This window comes from Glycine soja, chromosome 1, assembly GCF_004193775.1.
Source record: "Glycine soja cultivar W05 chromosome 1, ASM419377v2, whole genome shotgun sequence".
NCBI lineage: Eukaryota > Viridiplantae > Streptophyta > Magnoliopsida > Fabales > Fabaceae > Glycine > Glycine soja.
The window spans coordinates 5,163,896-5,185,127 of NC_041002.1; the positions used below are offsets into that span (position 1 = coordinate 5,163,896).

A 21,232-nucleotide genomic window follows, 5' to 3' on the forward strand; every position below is an offset into this window, starting at 1 on the left:
ATATTCAATTTTTATGGAATTTCTGCTAAAAACTATCTAAAAATAGACTCAAAATTATCTACATTGGTTCTAATTTTTAATTTGTGGATTAATTTGGAGTAATTAAAAAGAAATAGATAACATATTAAAAAAAATCCAATAAACAACATCGATTTTTAGTTAAAACCAATGTTGTTGTTTACAAACAACATAGTTTGACTCATAACATCGATTTTACTAAAATCCGATGTTGTCTTCTGCTTACTAACATCGGTTTTTAAAAAAATCGATGTTACAACAACATCGATTTACACTAAAAATCAATGTTGGTTACCAGAATACAACATCGGTTTTTGCTAAAAATCGATATTATTTTGTACAGATTTCACTCTTTTTTTGTTATTTCTTACTATACAATATCGGTTTTTTTTTTATTTTATAAAACCAATGTTGTGAGGTTTATGTTAACATCGGTTTTGTAAAATCGATGTTAATGTTATTACTTTCAATGTTAGTACTTTTAACATCGGTTAATAACCGATGTTAAAAACCGATGTTAAAAGTCCTTATTAACTGATATTAAAATTCTATTTGCTAGTATTGATTTCATAATTGAATTTGTAAAACACTTACAATTCCGAAATTGCAAGTGATATTTCATATTTGAGTGCGTTGAATACTCATTAGAAATCCGAGTCTATTTAATTATGAAACATCACTTGCAATCTCGGATATTTCATATTGCATGTGTACCCATGTAATAATTGAGTGAATAACTGATTCATTAATAATGAAATACAATGTGTCTACTTGTTCTTAATCTGATTTAGTAGCTTGACATTTTACGGTTGGATTCCTAGCATACCCGTTCAAAAACCAAGTTCACAACTGGTTTTGTAGAATACTCTCAAAAATCGAGTTAATAGATTTATGTTTTTTCGAGTCGATATGACCATTTTTCATGCAAGTTTTAATCCAAGTAATACCAACCATTTTTATATGGTGGCTTTTTTCAAGTCGATTCAAACCAATTTAATGGTGCTTTTTCCTAGTTGATACCTACCATTTATATACAGTGGTTTTAATTCGAGTCGATACCAACCATATATTTTCACGGTGGCATATTCTCCGTGCATGTTTTTATGCCTTACATCTGTTAAAAAATAAAGCAAATAAAAAATAGAGGTAAAAATCACATAAAAATACTATATGTAATAAGACTATTTAAAATATCATTAAATATCTTTACAGATACTTAATAAAAACAATAAATGTCTCAGACATGGAGCAGTGATAAACATAAGAATTATACAAATTAAAGAACTAAAATGCCTTGTGATATTTACGAGAATAATAGGCAAGAGATCACATCCATAGATATCAAGATTCCAATAATACTTAAACTAGGTTATTAATCTTCCATGTAAATTCAAAACTTTTTTTTATTGTGAAAAGCTTAACAGATGGACTAAAAAAAAGTAATTGATTCAATAATATCACAAGGTTGATCATAGCTTTTTAAAATTTTTCTATTAATATAAAGCTCAAATGTTTAATACTGTATCTTAACTGCATATAAATGTGGCACGTAATGATATAAAATACACTTTAATAAAAGAATTTCATAAAATAACATCCGTCTAATATCCTCCTAATGATACTGTTGTATTATCGTTATATTTTATTTAAAATATAAAAAGATGTGTTGAACAATACTTAATTTTGCAAGTCAATTAAATATTAACTACAAATCTTATAAGAATAAACTGATAATTTAATCCTCACATCTAATCCCATTTTTTTAATCGCTACATGTGAAAAACTGTTTGTAAATTGGTCACTGTTATCATTTGCTCAAGTTATAATAGTGTTGGGTTTTTCTAAATTAGGTTAAACTAAAAAAATTAAGCTCCACACTTTAAACAGTTTTGAAATTTTTGTATGGAAAAAATTAAAATATTCAAACAATTATTTTTTATAAAGTATTACAATTTCGTTAAATATATCTTTTCATGTGATATTTGAGCCTATATTATTTTTTTTTATAGAAGAATCCATATTCAATAATATGAGTAAAATAAATTGTATATTGAATAAATATCAGCATAAGTCACAAAAAAAAAAAAAACACAACGAGTCGACCCCATTTTGCCCGAAATATCACAATTATTCGGAATCAATACAAAGTAACTAAACATTAATTATTGCAATAAGTGTATAAAGAAAATAAATCAATATTTAATTTGGTTCCCGTGACAAGGGCATTCTTACTTTCTAGCGTGTGTATAGGTTAAATTGATTCGTATTCAAAGTAAAATTAAATTTAATTGCTGAATAAACTAACTAAATTAAAAAAAAAAACTGAATTCGACACCCTTTAAAATTCAAAAGAATAAGACGTAATTAAAGAAGATCATAATAATCTTTTAATATTTAATTTATTGTAAAGAAAGCCTTTTTAACAGAAAAAGCTTTACAATTAAAGAATTAATTGAGGAGTAATCAAATGCACTTTTTACGATTTAATCATCAGAAATGCATTTAAAGTTTTTTAATAATAGTAAATGCTCATTGAATATCAAGATCATCTTTCAAATTTACCAATTGAATGAGAATTATATGTATAAAATATCAAAACATTTTTTTTATAACAACACCACCAGGGATTTTTGATAATTACTTAACAATGAAATTATGAACATTTTACCATTTAAATTAAGTCATAAACATGTATTGATATTTAGTGTATCGTTTTATATCACTAATTTTTTTATATCAAAATCAACATGAATCATTTACAAATAATCTTGTGCAGACAATGAAATTTCAGTGTATCGTGATTGAGCTTTAGTTTTAGCGTGACAAAACAAAAACAAGCCCATGAACAAACAATCAAGAAGAGTTTTAAAACCACTTTTAGTCAAAAAAGGAGTTTCAATATCACTATTATTCTGGGAATTATTAACCACCTTAGACGTAAATTTTTCTTTAGACACTAAGTTTTCTCTTATCGGGGTAGCTATATATATGAAGTAAATTTTGCTTAAACTTTTCATCGAACAAGTGATGTGCAAACATTTAAATGTATGAAATGAAGTGGCTACAAACATGATCACAAAACAATTTGTATGGATCCAAAAGAGTGTAAGTATCAAAGTGGCAGACTGAGATCGGAGAATGCTTATTTTAATGCTTAGAGTGGTGAATTGATCGGTTAGTAACGATCACGGTCGGCATTGTGCCGTTTGAGATCAACCGAGGATGAAAGGCACATGTTTGATGCTCTGGCGGAGAATGAAGGGTAGAGTGGCTCCTTCCAACTCAGCTAAGAGCGAGTTGTCTCATGAGGTCATTGATTACTTGTGTGTGGTTGCCAGAAAGAGTTTCACCGAAGTCCCAGGATGACCACCAAAATGTTCCTATAACTAAATCTCATTACGAGACCTAATTCAAGAACATTAAATTAAGATCAAATGTAATATATCTTCTCAGCTTTGTTCTCTGGGTTATTATGGTTGTGGCTTTTGGGCAATTATTAGTGCTCCTTCCAAAGGAGGTTATAAGAATGGTTTACTATTATTAGTAAGAAATTGATTATGACTGATTGACAAATATAAGTTATGTGAGACAAGTTTTTGGTCGGTTAGAACTAGAACTATACTGATAGAATATATGATAAGATATTCTATCACTATTTTTAGCCTAACTAATTAATTTGTATTAGAATATCTTATTTTATCAAATACAAATTGATTAGCTAGGTTAAAAATACTAATAGAATATCTTATCATATATTCTATCATATACATAGTCCTTCAATCTCAAGTACCTAAGCACGAATAGACTTGAAATCATGAATCGATGGCGGACAGATGTGGTACACCCATATTCTTAGGTTAATGAAAAAAATCAATTGTTAATTTAATGATACATTACTACTTTTGTCCCTAAAAGTATAATGTAATAGCAATTTAGTGTATGAAAGAATGAAGATTCTAATTTAGATCTTGTGAATATTTAAAAGGTGTGACAATTACAATAGGATGTGATGATTGCAAGTTTACATATTTAGGAACCAAATTAAAATTTTTGTTTCTTCCTAAATTCCCACCGTATTACACTTTTAAGAATGAAAGTGATAATTTAGTCGTTAATATTATATGCATATAATTAATTTTATTATGATTGCATTAAAGACTTAACTGTTTATTTTTTTGCTAATAAATGAGATTAACTTATTATATATTATTATGTTTATAGAAGTTAAATTCCTAAAAAAATAGCGTAATAATTATACTTAAGGATTTCTTCTCACCGTAAATGTTAAAGATAAAGAAAACATGATTATGAAGCATATTCTAATTTTTTTAACTGATGGTGAATACACATTCATTATTTTGCTTGAATTGATAAAGGAAATGAAGTATATCCAAACAATGAAATGGAAGAGGAGAAATATGGAAGATGTCCAAAGTTGATAGTGCGGGAGCTGAACTTAGAATGTTAAGATATTATATAACCATTAAGCAACTTATTTTTTTTATATAAATAATCCATTAAACAACTCTTATTGTGGATGCTCTAAGTAGACACATCTTATTAAACATTTGAAGATAAACATTCATGCATTGTTTGGTTTTCGATATTTGGTTAGAAAGAAAGAAGATGAAAGTTGTGAAGACAAAAGTCAGTAAGAAAAGTAATTTTCTATAGTTTGGTTACCAAGAAAAGTAGGGTAGAGTTGTAGAGAGAAAAACGACCATGATACCCACCACAAAACAAAATCTCATCATCCAAATTTACAAAAGTAACCTCATTTTTTTCTATGTCACGCTTTGTACTCCCGCTGCTTTACCAAATCGGACATGGCCTTTCTCCTTCAAGACAATAGCATTGACAACCTAAACCACCATTTGTGTACTCCACGTTACTTCGTTTTCTAAAAATATACTTATTTTCTACTCTTTCTCTATTGTCTCCTACTTCTTTCCATCCTACTTCTCTCTTTATCCAAACAAGGGTTAAAGTCCTCGTAGCTTTTTAGCTTTTGAGAATGTTTAAGTTTTTGAGTGGTGAGGTATATCAATGTATTAATAAATTTCTATTCATAAAGTCCATATAGCATGGTATACGAAATTTATTTCCGTTAACATATGACATATCTTTTCATAGTTGATTATAAAATGAACTAATAATAGATATTTAGGAAGAGGCAACCATTGAGTTTAACTTATACATTTCCCAATGAAGTTTGAAACACCCTTTTGTTTTTTTATCAACCCTTTTTTATGTTTACGACTTTTAAAATTTGATATATTTGTAGCCAAATTGTTTGTTCATCAATAACAACAAATATAATAATTTCTTGAGGAATGCTAGGTCACACCTTCAAACATACTCTTTTTATCACACTCCCTTTCAATGGTCCACCTCATCTTATTTTCTTAATAAGTTACTTGTTCAACGGTTATTAAGGTTAGGGCATTTTATAATTTTTTATTATTTTTATTGAGAAACAAAATTTGTTTATCCTTGTGCCTAAAAAAAAGTAACTTGCCTCCTTTATTTTAATCATCAGAAAAGAGGTTGTGGTGAGGATCGATGAGGAGGGCAAGGAGGTGGCTTGGTGTCAATCTGGTGGAGGTTGGTGGTGTATCACAACCAAATATGTCACGTGCACACACACACTTAACTATTAAAATTTTAAAATTTTTCTAAATTAACAATTATATGAAATAAGATTTTACGGTAAGATTTTTTTTAATGTATTTTAATTTTTTAGAAGAGGATAAAAATAAGATTTTACTTCATTGAATATTTTTTTAATATCTTTATGTTTGTGATGACTAAAATTTAAAAAGAACATTTTTTTGTGTTAGGAAGACTTTTATTTTACATTAATGGATGTTAATCCCTTTTATAATTACTATTCTTATCATGGAACAATTATTTTTAGAAATTTTTCCTATTTAATCCAATTAAAATTTAGTCTCTAATTATTAATTATTTATTTATTAATCCCTATGTCTTATGAGACATTAATTCTAACATTCACATCTTATTGGCTGTGTTCGACTACTATTCCTGCGTTTGCTCTGTTTTCTTCCTGCTGTCAATGATGGTTCTAGCTTTTTGAATTGGATCGAAAAGGACATGTTACTTGTTAGGGATTCATTTTGTACGGAGCAAGAACAATTTTGTTATAAGGAGGCTGAGGCAAGGCCAATGATTGTTATCTCTTATTTCGGGGGATACACTTTTGAAAACAAGGGGCAAGCCTTTTTTGTTCATAGTCAAATTGGTCATAACATGAGAGTTTGCAGCTGTATTGATCATCACCTCATGGACGAACATGATTCATAAGACCCAAAGTAGAGCCCTAATTATATGACTGCCCTTGGGCAAAATCTTCTCCATCACCTGCATCCCCTACTAAGCCATAGAGGAGATAACCAAAGAAGAGGGTTCAACTCAAGTGGCATTCCAATTTCAGTTGCTCAATATTCACGTATTGTATTGCACAAGGATTGATGTTCTACATGTACTTTTGTCTGCCATAATGGTTCAGAAAACAAATGTATTGTATAGCTATGAGTGCATCTGATTATTTGTAGGTAACCCATATTGTTTTTATGATTTATGGGCACACCTATACTTTTATGTTGCAAAAAAAAAATTGGTCATAACATATATTTCTTCGAAAGTCCTTTTGAAGCTATTTGCATGGGATTGTAAATCCTTAAAGAAATATTGCACATAGGGAAAATATTTGCACCCAAAATAAAGTTATATTGTATGTAGAGTTTGTTTTCCCATTTTGGTGATTGTGAATCCCCATTGTTATTTAAAACATCTTAATGTTTAACATCTGCAATCCTTTGCATATGAAACTTCTCCTTAGTGAATAAACTATTAATCACATTGTTGCACCTAGCTTTTATATATATATATATATATATATATATATATATATATATATATATATATATATATATATATATATATATATATATATATTTATCTTCTTGCTATTGGAATGAAGCTCATGCATTGTGCACGAATATACATGAGCGAGAATGACTTTTATTTATGTCTTCAATGCTCTCTTTTTGTTCTTTATTTTTTTAGTGTAAAGGCAACTAAAACCAATAACATTATAAGAACTGAGTGTTATACATATAAATAATTCTATATAAAAATTGGAATTCTGTATAAAGAAACAAAATATATTTTATCAACCAAAATTTAATAGGTGGAATTTCTATCTCTGAATGTATTTCTTAGCTACATCCCAAATACACTTTTGCATATATTGTTTCTAAAAGCCCACCTAATACATGAAAGAAAATAATACTCTCCATCCAAACAAATAGAACTTGAAAGAAACCTGCCACTTTGTTCATTTGTCAGTTAGCCATCCTCTTTTAAATAATCTTCACATGGGGCTATGCAATTAAATTGACCAAATGAAGAGCAAAACAAGAAAGAGAATAATCCCAATCTATTGCCTTCCAAACCTCCCAAATAGTTTTAATCTTTTTGTTTTATCTTGAAACAATTTACACGTGAATGAATATGAAGGAACTTTTTCTCAAATCCATACAAAAGTTGGCCACATAAATTGTTCTCAAGTCAATAAAAAAACACAAATTGTTATTTTTAAAAGAAAATCACATAACAAACAATCTTATAAATAAACAGAAACTTCATTTATTACCATTCTTGTTGGTATAATCGTCCCTTTATCATTGAAAACAACAAATGTATCCATTGGTTCTTTTTTAGCAAATCTAGACTTCAATTTTATTGATCACATCACAACAAGGAACACAATAATGAGAAATCACACAAAATAGTTATATTATGAAAAGTTTGAAATCATAATAAAATAAAATATCTAACCCTTTTCACTTTTGCATTATATGTTCTCTTAGGTCCTTTCTTAATCCCACTCTTGATTCTTCTTGGTGCTCCTTTCGTTTTTGACACCGGAGGATCTAAAAGTGGCTTCTCAAGTAAAGTGTTATTTATAATATTTTCTTTGTCAATATTCAAAGATCAATTAATGTTTGCACATTTTTTTATTGCTTGTTCAAGTGCATGATATGCAATATGGCAACTATCATTACATAATGATCCTTCATCGAACAATTCAATGGCCTTTTGATATAAACGGTCTTATCTCTCCTTATTACACTACTACAAAAACGCTTATTTATGATGCGCACTCTAAGATGGTTCTTTAGAAACGTCTTAGAATAGGAAGTGGTGCCAATTTTGTAATTTGGGGAATAAAAAATGTTTTTTACATCGCACATTCTAAGACTATTATAAAGAATCGTCTTAGAATGTAACTTGGTGGCAATCTTGTAATTAGTATGAATTAAGACAACGACGGTTTTGATGTAAGACCATCTTCGTAGACCCGTTTCATTAATTGCCACAGTCCCCCTACGAAGAACTACTTTCAAACGACGCCCTCCATATTCAAACACTCTAGCTCCTTCGTGCTGTGCCCTAGCTTACGACATTAGCCATCAACCACTCTCTCCCTCAAAGTGAGCTGCATCGAAATGGAGCAGCCGTGAACCACTCTCTCCCTGAAACCCATTTTCCCATCGAAAGTGTTAGGTCGTCGTACAGGTAAGTCATCAAACGCTCTCTTCCTCAAATGCTTAATGAATGTCAATTGTGAAATTATGATGGATTTGATTGTGTTCTTCTCCGTGTTTCGTATATAAATATATGTGTTATTGTGTTTGTCAGTGGGTGGGTGACTTTGTATTTTGTCTCTGTGACTTTGTTTTTGTGTGCGGACAAGGAGAAGGACTACTGAAGAATGAAGATTCTTAGTGAAATTTTTAAGGTTAGTTTTTTTGTTTCTTTTAAATTTTTGCTAGTTTTCTGAGTGGAGAAGTCCATGAATTAAGGAATTCAATTGGATTATTAGGGTTTTCCTTGTTTGGAAACTGATTAGGTTACTTGTTAAGAGAGATAATGAATTTGTTTAGAACATTGCTGAAGGAGAAAGTTTGATGGTGAGAGGAATAACTAGGGATTGAGGCTTGGAAATGGGTTTCAGGACCTCGATCGATCGGTATGCAGATGCAAATGTAATGAAATAAAAATTAATTTAATGATGTTATTGTGGAAAATGTTCCACATAGACTGCTTACTTGCTCCAAGGTGAGTCAATGAATTGAAGGTTAAGCTTCTTGTTGTTGCTTCTGTTTCACTTTCACTGTGGGTTTTGAACAACTTGACTGACTTACTTTCACTTTCCTAATTGGGTCATTAAAAGTGGTTAGTGTTCATAGCCTTAGGTTGAGTGATTGTGTGTTTGACAATCAAGTGTCACTCCTATTTTCTTGTAGTAAACTTCTTTTCAATGTTGATTGAGAATTTATGTTATTGGGCATCATTGAAGGATTGTGGTCCTTCTAAAGTGGCTATTGGTATGGTGAACTATGCATTCTACCTTGCTTAGTTGCTCTCTCCTTCACTTTGACGTAGTCTTAGTTGTTTTTGGGATGACTGACAGCCTGGTTCTGCAATGCAAGACCCCTATTTCGATATTTTTATCTGAAATTCTTAGCCGTTTCTTAGATTGATCAGGGTGACAGTAATATGTTTTCTAGTATGTAACTGGTTTTCCTTGGGATGTTAGTGAAGTGAATAAAGACCCATCTATTTATTTCTCTACATCTTGTTATTCTTGTCATTTTATTTGCCTTTTCCTATCTACACATTTAATATGATTATGAACTCATTTTGCTACTATGCATTTAAATTTTCAAATTGAATGGTTTAGTTGTTGCAGTATGCTTTCTGTTCTTTGATGATGTATTGATTGGTAATTTGAACATTTGGTTGAAGGTATGCTTGCTATACCATAATAATTCATTTGGGTGTTTTGAAACCTTTGATGTTTTGCTGTCATGACCAAGGTACTCTCTCCTGAGGAGATTGTACTCTTGCTTTTCAGTATTTAAAGAAAGATAAGGTTAGGTACATCCTATGTTCAATGCCTATTATGCCCTCTTCTTCTTTCACTCCTCTTCCTATTCCTTCTTCTTCTTCCTTTTGACAAACTTGTTACTCTTCTTTGAGGCCTCATCCCTTAGGATCTTACTTTCCCACAATACTCTTTCATCACTTCCCTTCTTCTATTTCCTCTTCTGGGTTTGATCAATATGACGTGGCAGTTGGGGTTGGACCAAGCTCCGATAATGTCACCGTTCGAGTTGTTGATCCTCCTACAAGACCTCATTCTGGAATATGGTTTATGTTACTAGCCTCTCCAAATCAATAAGCTAGCTAACAATAAATTAAAAAATGAAAATTAATATTTGTTATAATTTCTAGTAGACTAATTTTTCTTATGTGTGTGTGTGTGTGTGTGTGTGTGTGTGTGTGTGTGTACATGCATGCATCTAGCTAGCTATAGGCTAGGCTAGTGCAGTTTAATTGCTTCTTTTATGATAAAACTCACTTGGTTTTCATTTGTACAATGCAGAGCGAGAGAACCATTCTTGCCACAAATACCTAAGAACTACCTTAGAATTAAGTGAGTATTTGTTTATTTGTTTCTTGTTCTCTCTCCCTTGATGTGCTAGTTTGAGGCTTTTCTTGTCAGTGTGTAATCAATGTCATTTTGATCATGATTTGATCGTATTTGGAGCTGCAAAAACTCATCATTTTTTTTACTTAAAACTTTCAGGGATGGAAGGATGACAGTTCGATTGCTATTGAAGTATCTAATTAGCAAACTCAGACTAGAAAGCAAATCAGAGGTACTTTCAAGTTTTAACCATCTCTTTACCCTTTTATATTAATACTATAAATTAATAATTATAATCTATTTGTTATGTGTATGTGTATGTGCTTGTGTGAAGTAGTTATAGCTAGGGATATGATTTTCCATTGTTGCTCTCTCTCTTGGTCATATCATGCACCTTCCTACTTCCAATTGTTGCCTCCTTTATTAGCATGTAATTAAAGAGGGATGAAAATGAACATAGGGGATTACATAAGTGTCTGAAAAAGAAATGGAACTACCTTCTCATCAAACTACAGTGAGTTTTAGACACCAATTGTCCCATTGATTTGTAAATTGTAAAAATTAAGCTTTCAAATTTAGATAAGTGTATTCTACCAACATTTGTTAATCCTATCGTAGCTACTAACAAAGCCAAAATAGTGGACTGCAGAGCCAAAATAAATACATAGTTCTAATTAGTGACTAAGGTAAAATAAATCAAAATAATAATCATTTCCTTTCAAATAAACTATCTTAAAATATTATATCTATATTGAAATAGAGCATTGGACTTCTCATTTCTGTAAGAAAGGCCAACCCCTGCAGATATACAAACTTAGAATAGTTTTTAAGGTACAAGCTTATAGTATCAATATATCAGTAAGTTAAGTACGTTGCGGTTAGCTTCTACATCCAAAGACATTTTTTTTGCACAATGAAAACTTTCTAGAAGCCAAGTAGGATTGCAACATATGTCATTTGTTATGAGATAAAGACATCAGTCCTTACAGTGACATTGACATTCAACTAATTGTTAAGAAAATGATTGATGTCTTTAATAATCTAATAACAGTAGAAATACTAGAATTAAAGGCAAATGGTTCAGTTACAACAAGAGTTAGGACTTGGGAGAGGGGGAGGGCAACCCTATGATGAGATGATTTTAGAAGTTACAACTTGTTAACTTACACTTTCCTTGGATTCATCTAATAACTGTATCACTCTTCTACCAATAAAGATTAATCAATTACAACATGCATATTATTCGTGATGTATGAACTAAAAGCCCATGACAAGCAACACAACATGGGGAAAGAATTTTGAGTAAATTAGTCAAGAAAAAACAAATCATTCATTAAACTCATACATATTCTTTTGATCTTTCCTCCCTCCACCACAAGCAAAGGAGTATACAATTCCTTAATCCAATCTAAGATCATGTGATTGAGTTTAAAGGGCCTGGCATGTTTTTGGAAAAAAATGTGTAAAATCACTAAAATGAAGCCCAAAGCTTGGATTCTGATCAGGGTTATTGCATATATTTCCTTGTTTAATCTGTGATAATCATGAAAAAAATACACAATTACAGATAAAACTTACCTTGTAGTATTTGTAGGGGCCATGACAATAGCAATTGCCTCTGGTAACATGATCTGATATGAAACCACAGATATCACTAGCTAGGTACAATTAAAATGAAGTATAAAAATGACATACACTTCTGGTTCTTACATATTCTTCTATTAAACTAAGAAAACAAAGCTTGCACTCCAATTGTTTTTACTAAAATCTTATAATCCAAGTTATTAGGCCTTTTCTTTCATAGATTATACTATAAATTCTCATGCAAGTTAGGTTAAAATCCATGACACTATCAACTTTCTTTCATCTTCTTAACAATCTGCAGAAACATCATAATCACAATTCACAAGTAAACCAATTATCTAGCATTACTATGACTATTTCTTGTCCAGGCCCATAGTTAAACATACAGGGCAATACCAACTGCTTTAGCATTTAAATATATGGAAAGCCAGAAAATAGAAATTACAGTGCCATCTATTACCTGGTATGAGTAATGAGTGTGTAGATTCACAAAAGACATGAAACAAGTTTGTGACGGGTGTGTATGAAAAATTGAAAGAATTAAGATAAATACTGATATTTAAAGTTTGTAAACCAAAGAGTGGGTTAAAGAAAAACAATAGATAAAAGCCGCATAAAAAGGATGCTAATAGAGTAAGGTTGAAATTAAAAAGCTTTCTATCTTCAATCATACTTACATATAGTGTAAAATCTATTGATGCATTCAAACATCAAAACAACAACACATAATGGCTTAAAGGATCTTTGGTAGTAACTAACTCAAGCAAATCAAGACAGACAACTAAGGTCATCTTTGAGATAAAGATAAAATATTTGTGAGGGTGTGGCAGCTAAAAGAAACAGAAAGAGAAGAAACTTAGCCAAGACCAAATAGTAACATACAATTCTTTACTATATTTTCTTTTTCCCTATTAAATATCTTGAATCGGAGTACACCCCAAAGCCCCAGGAGGAGAAGGGAGTGAAAAGATGATTTTTTTCCTTTAATTCCTTACCACAACTCATCTGCTGCACCAAGTGCACTTCAATATGCTTTTCTAATTTCCTCAAACCAACATTAAATTCAAAATATGACAGTCAGAATTATTTTGCCAAAAGCTGACCAAATGATTTTGGCAAGCTTGTTGACTCTTACTTGAGTCAGTGGTCCCTACCACTTTATTTCATTAAACAACACCCTCAAATCCTATCAAAATTCTGGCCTTATTTTGTTATCTGTGTAACATTACTTATGTTGAAATTACTGTTTAAAGTAAATTATTTGATAGTGTACAATTTTAGGGTAACCTGTTCAATTCTAAGTCTCTATCAGGATTACAAATAAAAGCAAGTCATTTATGAATAATCCTTATCCTTACTACTCTAAACATGACAACTACACAAGACAAGTTTCATTGACCACTACTTTTACTAGAAATCAAAGCCTTGAATTCTGGAGGTACAAAAGTCGAAAAATCAATGCTTCATATTAAGTTTTTTGTTGTCACCACCAAGGGTAGAATAACATTTACTCATGATTATAATTAAAATAATGAATAAGTAACACCCAAAATTAGTGGAGCACTTACATGTATCCAACCTAAAGGAAAAAGTGATAAGCTGTCTTGAACTTCAAATACTTCTTCTTGGTTCAATGTTTGACACTGGATATTAAAATTCAATTAGATGCACAATTGCTAATTGAAAAAATAACATCAGACAGTAGAAAAAAACATCAATGAATCATGAGAAATTACAATCCTTTGAATCTCCTAAATCCAACGAGTACTTGATAATGTGCTAGTTCTATTAATACGAGTAAACTTGTAAATTAGTTCTCAAGATTGTATAAGTTGGGCATTTTAGTCCTAAAATTAAAAAAAAAAAACAAAAAAACCCTCTGTTAGTCCCTAGGTTTGCAAAAAAGTCATTCAAATTATTCTTTTTCTACTTTATTTTCCATTGTGGGTTTGCACAAAAGAAGATTAAAGTGAATGATATTTTGCAAAGCCAGACTAATGAAGGATTTTTAAATCTCAGGGATTGAAATGCCAAACACATACAATCTCAAGGACTAATTTGGAAGTTTACTCATGTATATACAGTATGCAATTATGCATTACACCTTTCCCTTTTTTGGAGAATATAAGCAATATGTCATTTTACAATCTGATAGAAACCCCTTTGATAAAAAAATGGACATAAACCCCAATAATTACAGACATCAGAACCACTGGAAAATGTAACATCCTGGAAATTACTACCCGGAATTTTTGGAAACGATGTATTTTGAATGATTATATATAAGTATTATTCAGTGTCTATGCCTATATGTTCTTGGTAGAAGTAGGAATAGTGGGGGCAAGATATGCGGGTTAGGCTAATTAAGGAGGAGAAATCCATAACTGGGAGGTTATGGGTTAATTCCTAATTAATTAGTTTAAAAATCATCGTTTTGCGTGCGACTTAAAATTTAACGAAACCAACCTCTAAACCACGCTCGGGGTTTCATTCTGAGCGTTTTGATATATATATTGCTTGCTTTCGAAAACTGGCCCCGGCGGACGCAGAGAAACGCGAGAAACTGGAATCAGAGAAACGACACGCAAACCGAGGCAGGATTTCTAGCGTTTCAAAGGTCAGATTTTCCTCACTTTTGTGACTGAGTATGGGTCACAGTCAAAAAGAGAAAGTGGGTCCTTTTTGCTCCAATCAAATAGGGACATGTGGCAGAGCTTGAATAAAATAATGGAAAAAAGGGAAAACCCTTTTTATTTTAAAACCAAAAAAGCTTTTCTCTCTCCTCACTCAGCCAAAGCAGAAATTCAGAAGCCTTTTCTCTCCCTCTCTCACGTAGCTTTCTTCTTCTTCATTCTCCATTGAAGCTTCAAGCAAAGCTTCAACCTTTGGCCACCATTTCTGCCCCAAATCGTGAAAGGAGAGCATTTTTTGGAGTCGTGAAGTGCGTGGCTACGAGTGGGACTTCGAAATTTCAGGTTTGGGTGGACTTCTTTCCCTCTTGATTTTCGTGGGTATGGGGTTTTGGGAGATATGAGGGTAGTTTTGTTAGTTTTCTGTTGTGTGATGATTATTTGTGAAGACATTTGTTGAAAGCTTGTCGAAATTGCCATGTTTGGGTGAGTTAGACATACCCATTCTGTTTTAGGGTTTTTGTGATGATGTTTGTGATGTTTATATGCTGAAATTGCTGATGGAAATCTGTTAGAGATGAAGGGTAGAACTAACCCAAGGTTAGAAAGTGAGAATGTGATGTTATGAGTGGAAAAAGAGTGAGACTTTGAGAGTTGGAAGGCTAAGTCTGAATTCTGTGGTAAATGGAGGTTAGAGTGAGTTAATACTAGCTTGAAATGTCATTTAGAACATGTGAGAAAGGTTAGGCTGAGCTAGAGAGAAAAACAAATGACCAAAGTGAACAAAGAGCCATTGCTAGGGCAAATTTGGGTGTTGAAGAGTCAAATTTTGATTCGGTGAGATTTTAGGTGTAAATCCAGTTTGAACAAGTCTAAATGGATGTTATGGACTGGTGTGAGGTGAGAGTTTGCCTCAAATTTACCTTATTCTAAATTTCACTTTTCAAACCTAGAAAACCCATTGAATTGAGGGTTTTGGACACCTAGATTTTTTTGTTGCTGTGGTTTGAAGCTTGACCTTGGTTTAGACATGATTGATACATGATTTGGGACTTGTAGGATTTGATTTGGGCAAGATTGGATGAGGGGAAGTGTGGTTTTCGAAATCTGCATTTGTGCAGATTTTTGCTGTGAAATTGTGCAGCAGGATTTTGCACAAGTGCAGAAAAATACTAGGCATTTGCTGGTTGTGGAAAGAGCAGTGCAGAATGAGTTCTGGATGTTTGCTAGTAGATCCCAACGGTCAAAATGTAGGCTTATGCACTAGAGACTTCCAGTAAAATTTTGGAGTCGATCCAACGGTTAACGAATTGGATCGAAGGAATTGTTACTGTGGTCTTTAAGTGAGAAAAGCTGTGACTTTGGTTGATGTGTTGAGCAGAGTTCTCTGCCTTTGCTCTGTTTTGCTTGGCTGTGATAGCTTGTGCTGTTTGAATGTTGTTTTGCTTGGATGTTGTGGAAGCTTGGGAGGATTGATGGGGACCCGGTGTTGAGAGAAACGAGGATATGGGCTACGTGGGAGTACGTGAGCTCAGTTGGAGGTGGGCAACAGGGGATGGTGGGTTTATGCGCGCATTGTGGATGTGGAAAACTTGTTGTGCACCATCGCCCGACCGCCACCTAGTACCACATGTGATGGGTACCCCATAATCCTACAAGCTTGAGATGAGGAAGTGTTGAAGGGTGAAACTTCCTGCTTTTATTGTTGACCACAGAGTGGTACCTGGAGATATGTCGCGGGGGTCAGGAGACCTTGGGGACGTCAGGTGGGGTGCTATTGCCCCAAAACCAAGCTTGACCAATCCCGACCCAACCCGGGCATAGTCGGTCAGTGAGAACCTGTGATGTACCTAAGCAGGCGAGCTCCTGGCAGTCAACAGATAAAAGGAAAACAAGACCACAAAGCAAGGAGGCTTTGGTGGCTGGCCAGCTGTGAATTTTGTGTGATATGTGGAGTATGGCCTCTGGTAATCGATTACCAAGGGTGGGTAATCGATTACAAGGCTTAAAATGAAGACAGGAGACTAGGATGGTCTCTGGTAATCGATTACCACGGGGTGTAATCGATTACCAGGCTTGAAAACGAGGTCAGGAAGCTAAGGAAGCCTCTGGTAATCGATTACCAAGGGGTGTAATCGATTACCAGGCTTAAAAAGGGAACTGGGAGATGGTGGAAGCCTCTGGTAATCGATTACCAGCCTGTGTAATCGATTACACAGAGGAATGGGTCACTGGTAATCGATTACCAGGCATGTGTAATCGATTACACAGTGCATTATTGCATATTTCATGTCCTGAGGCTGTGTAATTCAAGTTTAGCCTCTGGTAATCGATTACCAAGGCTGTGTAATCGATTACCAGAGATGAAAAGCCTTAAAATACCCCTTTTAATTGCATGTAGTGGTTATGAGATGCATTGTGTGGCGGCATAGCTAGATTCTTGTGAAAGAGTCTACCCCTTTCTTTCTTTCTTGTAGATCGTGATGGCGGCGCAGCTAATCCGTGATCGAGTAGAGATGGAGTGCTTAGAGGGAGCTTGGGAGACCCTCAAAGGCAACACGAGGTGCCGATTTCGGGGCACCATTCGATTCACGGCTACTTCTTTGTGCATCCAGATGAACCTGCACGGACGCTTCAGCGCACGTGGAGTGGACAACTCCTTGGATTAGTTTTGTGTATTTTTGAGGGTGGGTGTATTTAGGACTGACTGTTAGGTTTACTTTTTTGTTTTGTATGGGTAGACCTGATGTATAGGAATTTGATGATTGTATACTTGTGGCTGAAGCCACCACTATGGACACCTTTGCTCTGGAATGACACTATATATTTGTAAAACTCCCATATTTTGGACAGCTTTAAATGATGAATGCATTTATGATCGATCTTGTTATCTGAAAAGAAATCATTAGCAAACTTTATTTGTAAAAGAGTTTATCGACTGTATTTTACCCTTTTTTTCACGTGACGACCTAAAGTAATGCTGGTATATTCTTCCTTTGAAACAGCAAAATAATTTAGAGAATTATGAGATTTATTAATGCCTTCTTCTTACTTTTCACTCCTCTTCCTATTCCTTCTTCTTCTTCCTTTTGACAAACTTGTTACTCTTCTTTGAGGCCTCATCCCTTAGGATCTTATCTCCCCACATACTCTCTTTCATCACTTCCTCTTCTATTTCCTCTTCTGGGTTTGATCAATATGACGTGGCAGTTGGGGTTGACCAAGCCTCCGATAATGTCACCTGTTCGAGTTGTTGATCCTCCTACAAGACCTCATTCTGGAATATGGTTTTACTAGCCTTCAAATCAATAAGCTAGCTAACAATAAATTACAAATGAAAATTAAATATTTGTTATAATTTCTAGTAGACTAATTTTCTTGTGTGTGTGTGTGTGTGTTGTGTGTGGTGTTGTGTGTACATGCATGCATCTAGCTAGCTATAGGCTAGGCTAGTGCAGTTTAATTGCTTCTTTTTATGATAAACTCACTTGGTTTCATTTGTACAATGCAGAGCGAGAGAACCATTCTTGCCACAAATACCTAAAGAACTACCTTAGAATTAAGTGAGTATTTGTTTATTTGTTTCTTGTTCTCTCTCCTTGATGTGCTAGTTTGAGGCTTTTCTTGTCAGTGTGTAATCAATGTCATTTTGATCATGTTTGATCGTATTTGGAGCTGCAAAAACTCATCATTTTTTTTACTTAAAACTTTCAGGATGAGAGGATGACAGTTCCGATTGCTATTGAAGTATCTAATTAGCAAACTCAGACTAGAAAGCAAATCAGAGGTACTTTCAAGTTTTAACCATCTCTTTACCCTTTATATTAATACTATATATTAATAATTATAATCTATTTTGTTATGTGTTGTTGTATGTGCTGTGTGTGAGTATGTTATAGCTAGGGATATGATTTTCCATTGTTGCTCCTCTCTTGGTCATATCATGCACCTTCCTACTTCCAATTGTTGCCTCTTTATTAGCTGTAATTAAAGAGGGATGAAAATGAACATAGGCGGATTACATAAGTGTCTGAAAAAAGAAATGGAACTACCTTCTCATCAACTACGTGTAGTTTAGACACCAATTGTCCCATTGATTTGTAAATTGTAAAAATTAAGCTTTCAATTTAGATAAGTGTATTCTACCAACATTTGTTAATCCTATCGTAGCTACTAACAAAGCCAAATAGTGGACTGCAGAGCCAAAATAAATACATAGTTCTAATTAGTGACTAAGGTAAAATAAATCAAAATAATAATCATTTCCTTTTCAAATAAACTATCTAAAATATTATATCTATATTGAAATAGAGCATTGGACTTCCTCATTTCTGTAAGAAAGGCCAACCCCTGCGAATTACCAAACTTAGAATAGTTTTAAGGTACAAGCTTATAGTAATCAATATATCTAGTAAATTTTAAGTACGTTGCGGTTAGCTTCTACATCCAAAGACATTTTTTTTGCACAAAAAACTTTCTAGAACCAAGTAGGATGCAACATATGTCATTTGTTATGAAGATAAAGACATCAGTCCTTACAGTGACATTGACATTCAACTAATTGTTAAGAAAATGATTGATGTCTTTAATAATCTAATAACAGTAGAAATACAGAATTAAAGGCAAAGGTTCAGTTACAACAAGAGTTAGGACTTGGGAGAGGGGAGAGGCAACCTTATGATAGATAATTTAGAGAGTTACACTTGTTAACTACACTTTCCTTGGATTCATCTAATAAACGTTCCATCCTCTACCCAATAAGATTAATCAATTACAACATGCATATTATTCGTGATGTATAAACTAAAAGCCATGACCAAGCAACACAACATGGGAAAGAATTTTGAGTAAATTAGTCAAGAAAAAACAAATCATTCATTAAACTCATACATATTCTTTTGATCTTTCCTCCTCCACCAACAAGCAAAGGAGCTATACAATTCCTTAATCCAATCTAAGATCATGTGTGAGTTAAAGGCCTGCATGTTTTTGGAAAAAAATGTGTAAAATCATAAAATGAAGCCCAAAGCTTGGATTCTGATCAGGGTTATTGCATATATTTCCTTGTTTAATCTGTGATAATCATGAAAAAAATACACAATTACAGATAAAACTTACCTGTAGTATTTGTAGGGGCCATGAAAATAGCAATTGCCTCTGGTAACATGCATCTGATATGAAACCACAGATATCACTAGCTAGTACAATTAAAATGAAGTAAAAAATGACATACACTCTGGTCTTACATATTCTTCTATTAACAAGAAAACAAAGCTTGCACTCCAATTGTTTTACTAAATATCTTATAATCCAAGTTATTAGGCTTTTCTTTCATAGATTATACTATAAATTCTCATGCGCAAGTTAGGTTAAATCCATGACACTATCAACTTTCTTTCATCTTCTTAACAATCTGCAGGAAACAATCATATCACAATTCACAAGTAAACCAATTATCTAGCATTACTATGACTATTTCTTGTCCAGGCCCATAGTTAAATAACAGGGCAATACCAACTGCTTTAGCATTTAAAATATATGGAAAGCCAGAAAATAGAATTACAGTGCCATCTATTACCTGGTATGAGTAATGAGTGTGTAGATTCACAAAAGACATGAAAACAAGTTTGTGACGGGTGTGTATGAAAAATTGAAAGAATTAAGATAATACTGATATTTAAAGTTTGTAAACCAAAGAGTGGGTTAAAGAAAAACATAGATTAAAAGCCGCATAAAAAGGATGCTAATAGAGTAAGGTTGAAATTAAAAAGCTTTCTATCTTCAATCATACTTACATATAGTGTAAATCTATTGATGCATTCCAAACATCAAAACAACAACACATAATGGCTTAAGGATCTTTTGGTAGTAAACTAACTCAAGCAAATCAAGACAGACAAACTAAGGTCATCTTTGAGATAAGATAAAATATTTTGTGAGGGTTGTGGCAGCTAAAAGAAACAGAAAAGAAGAAACTTAGCCAAGACCAAATAGTAACATACAATTATTTACTATATTTTCTTTTCCTATTAATATCTTGAATCGGAGTACACCCCAAGCCCCAGGAGAGAAGGGAGGGAAAAGATGATTTTTTTCCTTTAATTCCTTACCAACAACTCATCTGCTGCACCAAGTGCACTTCAATATGCTTTTCTAATTTCCTCAACCACAACATTAAATTCAAAATAGACAGTCAGAATTATTTTGCCAAAAGCTGACACAAAATGATTTTGGCAAGCTTGTTGACTCTTACTTGAGTCAGTGGGTCCCTACACTTTATTTCATTAAACAACACCCTCAAATCCTATCAAAATTCTGGCCTTATTTTGTTATCTGTGTAACATTACTTATGTTTGAAATTACTGTTTAAAGTAAATTATTTGATAGTTCAATTTAAGGGTAACCTGTTCAATTCTAAGTCTCTATCAGGATTACAAATAAAAGCAAGTCATTTATGAATAATCCTTATCCTTACTAC

The 21,232-nt window shown here is 32.8% G+C and overlaps 1 long non-coding RNA gene across 1 annotated transcript; it reads left to right on the top strand.

The window, feature by feature from the left end:
* The first annotated feature begins 8,439 nt into the window (after nt 1-8,439).
* On the top strand, nt 8,440-17,291 carry LOC114401739. Its single transcript, XR_003664366.1, has 5 exons — nt 8,440-8,622; nt 8,746-8,845; nt 10,496-10,546; nt 10,700-10,772; nt 17,232-17,291. It is a non-coding gene; the product is annotated as an uncharacterized LOC114401739 (long non-coding RNA).
* Nucleotides 17,292-21,232: the final 3,941 nt, after the last annotated feature.